Below are 6,047 nucleotides of genomic sequence, written 5' to 3' on the forward strand. Positions count from 1 at the left end.
GAGTATAAAAGTAAATCTCAAAGCAGCCCTAAACTCATGAAATCTATGAAAAGAATGGGAGCATTTAAAAACTCCAATAAGACAAAGAAGAAGACTATTCTTGTCCATTTTGACTATAGACAATAATGAAGAACAAAGATATGATAATGAATAGATGAATACTAATTAAATAATTGAATGGAATGGTTTCAATTATCAAACTTGTTTTACTATTTCTTATAACACGAATCTTCAATGGTCACAGCTCATGGAGGTAAGTGCAGTGCTAGAAATAAAGAAGACATGATGTAGTTTAACAAACCAAACCATAACTTATTCTTGCATAGCACACAGCTAAATAGCACAGTTTCTTTTGTGTCACTGTGATGACCACAGTAATAACACTTGTTACTGACTCTAATGATTGTACCCAGGTCCTTCTACTGAGTCCTTTAATAACTATTTTCTGAGGGAGAGCATATTTTTAAAGGGGAATGATTTTATAATAAATATCTTATAAAGCTCTCTCTGAGCTCTTCTTAAAATAAGATTTATAAATGATGGACTTTAATACAGAGATCACTGTACCTCTAAAAGGAGGAGGAATTATATGGTCTAGAAAGGCACAGTTAGCAACTCTGTAAGTGCACAGTACTATCTCTTTGTGTTGTAATTTGTACATCTCTATTTATGAATAATTTTGATCATCTTGTTACGCATGTATTTGCTTTAGTTTTCTTTTCTGTAACCTCCTGTTTGTATCTTAAGCCTGGTGTATTTGGGGGAGGAAATGTTCTTTTGAATCAGCAGAAGATTGATTTCTGTTCTAGATATTAATTCCTTTTTTTATTTTAAACACAGGGCAAAGCTCCCATTAAATTTATAGCTTTGGTTTTACATTTATGATGTTAATCCTTCCAGATTTCAATTTTTTATATATGGTGTTAGATAAAGATCTGGATTCATTTTTCACATGAAAATGAACCAGTAGTGCTCATGCCATCTACTAAATAATTTGTCCTTTTCCCATTAATTTATTGTGCCAACTTTATCATATATTTAGATGTCATATGCTAATGAGCCTGTTCCAGAGCTACTTATTATCAAATTAGTCAATTTGCCTGTTTTTACACCAATAAAACACTATTTATATTACTACAGTCTTACTATATGTCTTGATATCTGGTAGAGGCAAGCTTCCCCTTTTTACTATTTTTAAAGTTAATTTAGCTATTTTTAGTCAACTTAAAGTTCTAGAATAGGTTTACTAAGTGTGTTAAAACCATATAATTACAATTTTTACTGAGCTTGCATCAAATTTGTATCTTAATCTGGAGAGAATCAATATCTTTAAAATATTATCTGTGGGGAAAAGAAAGAGATCAGCCTGTTACTGTGTCTATATAGAAGGAAGTAGACATAAGAGACTCCATTTAGTTCTGTATTTGAAATGCTGTTAATCTGTGACCCTACCCCCAACTTTGTCCTTGCAAGAGACATGTGCGAAGGTGATTTAAGGTTAAAAGGATATTGGGCTGTGCAGGATGTGTCTTTGTTAAACAAGTACCTGAAAGAGGCTTGATGGTTAAAAATCCTGCCTGTCCCTGGGCAATGTAACATCTCGGTGTAAAACCCATTGTGTGCCTTGTTTACTGAGTAAGGAGACACCGCCTTTAGGAATAAGGTGGGGCTTGCTGGAGCAATACTGCTAAAAGGTTTATGGAGATGTTTGCATATGCATCTCAAGGCACAGCATTTTCCTTTAGGCTTATTCATGTTACAAGGATTTTTGTTCTTATGTCTTACTGCTGATTTCCTCCCTACAATGATCCTATTTTCTAGCTACTCCCCTATCGTTTAGATGGTAAAGATAATTATCAATAAATACTGAGGGAATTCAGAGGCCGGTGCCAGTGTGGGTCCTCTGAAAACACAGCACTGGTCCCCTGGGTCCCGCTTTTCTTTCTCTATACTTTGTCTCTGTGTATTATTTCCTTTTCTCAAGTCTCTCGTCCCACCTAACAAGAAGCACCCACAGGTGTGGAGGGGCAGGCCACCCCTTCAATTATCCAGTCTAAAAGCATGGAAACCTTTCCACTTATTCAGATTACCTTTTATGTCCTGTTTGGAGTTTTAATGTTTTGCCCATAGGAATCTAGTGATTCTGGTTAGTTTAATTCCTAGGGACCTTACTATGATGCTACATTATGTAATATTTTATTTTCAAACATTTTTAGTTGCTCGTTTCTCATGTAAAGAAAGAACGTTGATTTCTCAAGAGTGATACTGTATCAGAAATCATTGTTGAACTCTTATAAACTCTAACAGTTTATCTATTGATTTCATTACTTTTTAAAAGGTAGAAAAATATCATCTTTAAGGATTATATCTTTACTTACATATTAATACCTATTTTTTTCATTTCCTTGCTTCAAATATTATTGCTGATGAGATAGGCATTCATGTCTTGCTAATGATACTAGAAGATTTGTGGCCAAAGTTTGCCAATCAGTTGTTTTATTTGCTTATTAGTTTGTTTCATTATGTAATGCCCAACAAGTTGAGGACATTTCCATTGATTTCCTATTTGTTTTTGTTGTTATCGTTTATTTGTTTAACCATTAATGGTGCTGAAGCTTATTATGTGTTTTTTCAAAATTAAATGTATCAATTGATTTTTCTTCTTTAATCTTTATAAATTTAGCTAAGTTGTGGTGAATTTTACTAATGGAGTCTCTGATCATTGTACTTGATCAGCATGTATTATTTTGAATGCATGATCAGTTTTATTTAGCAAATGATTTCTTTCCATTTATACAATTATGGTTGTAAGTGAAGAGGGCAGAAATTAGAAAGATAGCTAACACCAGACATGGACAGATGTTCAGATAAAAGAGACTTAATACACTGCTGACTAATGGATTTATACATTCTAATAACCCTAAAATTTCTCTTTGAGATATACATTTCACACAGTTCTATAAGTAATTTTGCTTGAAGCTACTCACTGCAGTTCATTTGTGTTGACAGAGTTAGAAGCCTCCTGGGTATCCATCACTTGGAGAGTGAATAGGTAATATATGTTGGACATACAATATGGAGAATTTTTCAGCAATAAAAATCAAATCATAAAGGAATATTTTGGAAATGTAGCAGAGTAGGAAGCAGCAGGAATGTGTCTCCCTACCTAGACAACAATTACAATGGCAGAATATATCTAAAGTAACTACTTTGGAACTCTGAAGTCTATTGAAGGCTTAAAACTTCCAGAGGAAGCCTTGCTTCGTAAATTGCTGTTCATTTCAGCCGATTTCAGCTATTAGCAGATTAGCAGCTACCCACTCCCCATCCCTCAATCCCATGGTAGGCAGATCCCTCCGATCCCCTGGAGCAGCTTGCTGATAGCTTAAAGGGGAAGGAGTAGGCCAAAAGAACGTTAGTCTTTAAGTATTGGGTGACTGTGATTTGATAATTGATTGCTGCTTCTGACCACAGAAGTCCAGACAATGAGGCTGTGACCATTGTTTTCATAACCCTTCCCATTGTTGCAAGCTTCTTCTGCTCCGACTGAGGTGATTTCCAGAGAAGTTAAAAGACTGATGCCATCCCCCTCATTTTGTTTTTTTCTTCATCTTTTTTTTTTTTTTTTTTTGAGAGTCAGACATTGAAGAGTAGAATATACAAAAGCAACTACATATATAAGAAAATTTAGAAAGTCACCATGCATGCTCAGGGGTAGGCACAAGCTCAGAAAAGACCTGAGAATACATTAAGCTTACAACTTAGGCTGATCTTTCACATAGAGACAGTCTATAACTATGAAGAAACGAAACAAAAAACAGCACCCAAAAAAATCTCAAGGTTAATAAAAAAAATCTGAAACAGGAAAGTATGACCCGCTCAAAAGAAAAAGTAAATCAATAAAAACTGTCTCCAGAAAAGACCTAATGACAGAACTACTAGAAAAAGACTTTAAGACAACAGCCTTAAAGATTCTCAAAGAACCAAAGGATGACACAGAGAAAGTCAATAATAAAATATATGAACAAATACAAAATGTCTAAAGAGATATAAAAACCTAACATAAGCCACACACACAAAAGTTCTGGAGCTGAAAAATTAAAATGAAAATGAAAATCCACTGGAATATTTTAGAGACAGATTTGAGCAAGAAAAAAAAAAAAAAAACTATTTCAAAGATAGGACAAAAAAATTGTCAAGTCTGAGAAACAGAAAGAAAAATGGATGAAGAAAACTGATCAGAGCATCAGAGCATACATGACCTGTAGGACACCTTCAACGAGACCAACATAGATGTTATGGCATTGCCAGAAGGGTAAGATAAGGTAAAAGGGGCAGAGATAATATTTAAAGAAATAATGTCTGAAAACTTTTCTAATTTGATGAAAGACATGAATATAAACATCTAAGAAGCTCAATAAACTCCCACTCCAAAAAGAATGAACTGTAAGAGAATCACACTGAGAAACATTATAATCAAACTGTCTAAAGCCAAAGAGAGAATTTTGAAAGCAGCAAGAGAGAAGTAACACATCACATACAAAGGATCTTCAATACGATCACCAGTTGATTTTTTTTGTCAGAAACTAGAAGTCCAGCAAAAAACAGAAGATGAACAAAAGAGACCCCTGTTGTCCAAAAATCACATATCCAGCAAAACTATCCTTCAAAAGTGAGAGAGAAATAAGGACATTCGCAAATAAACAAAAGCTGAGGGAGTTTATCACCGCTGGACTTGCTGTCTAAGAAGTGCTCAAGAGAGTCTTGCATGTTGAAATGAAAGAAAACTAGACAGTAACTCCAAGTCATATGAAGAAATAAAGATCTCAATCAATGTAAATACATAGGCAATTATTAAAACTAGTATTATTGTAATGATGATGTGTGGCACCATTTTTTTGTTTATTGTCTGCATAATTAAAGAGACTAACACATTAAGACACTAGTCTAAAAGCTAAATATTGCATATTTCTCTTTCTACACTATTTAGGATTAGTTTGCCTTTAAAAATTAATAGTTTATGTTTTTGGACACATGATGTATAACAATGAAGTTTTGTGGCATGAATAATAGAAAGAAATGAGGACAAAACTCTTAAAAGAGTAGAGTTTTGTACTAAAAACTATAAAAAGGGCAGCATTATATAAGGTAAACTGGCATAACTGTAACTTAAGGGTATTACAATTTTAGGATTTGAGTATAATCCTCATATTAACTACAAAGAAATATGTAAAGATTTTACACAAAAAGAAACAGGAAAGGAATTTAAAAGTTTAATTACAAAAAAAAATCAACTGAGCACAAAAGAAGACAGTAATGCAGGAAGTGAGGGACAAAAAGCTATAAGGTATATAGAAAACAATTAGCAAAATTACAGAAGTAATTCCCTCCTTATCAGCAATTACTTTAATTGTAAATAGACTAAATTCTCCATTCAAAAGACAGAGATTGACAAAATAGATTTTTAAAATTATCCAATTATTTACTGTCTACAAGAAATTCACATTAGATCCAAAGATACAAATAGGTTGAAAGTGAAAGGATGGAAAAGAATATTCCACGCAAATAGTAATCAAAAAGAGAATAGGGGTGGCTCTACTCATCAAGCAAAATAGATTTTAAGTTTTAAAAAAGTTACAAGAGAGAAAAAGAACATTATATAAATAATAAAAGATTCAATACAGCAAGAACATACAATTATATACATTTACAAAGCTAATAGCAGACCATCAAAATATATGAAGTAAAAATTTACAGAATTGAAGGGAGAAATAAACAACACTATAGTAATAGTTATAGACTTTAGTACCCTACACTCAATATTTGATAGGGCCACCAGACAGAAGATAAGTAAGGAAATAGAGAATTTGAACAATGCAATAAGCCAAACAGATCTAACTCATACAGAACACGTTTTCCAACAGCAACAGAAAATACTTTCTTCTCAAGTGTACCCGGGACATTTTCATGATAGACTACATGTTAGGCCACAAGTTAAACCTCCCCATATCTAAAAAGGTAGATGTCATACAACGTATATTCTCTGA

This window comes from Piliocolobus tephrosceles, chromosome 7 (assembly GCF_002776525.5).
Source record: "Piliocolobus tephrosceles isolate RC106 chromosome 7, ASM277652v3, whole genome shotgun sequence".
NCBI lineage: Eukaryota > Metazoa > Chordata > Mammalia > Primates > Cercopithecidae > Piliocolobus > Piliocolobus tephrosceles.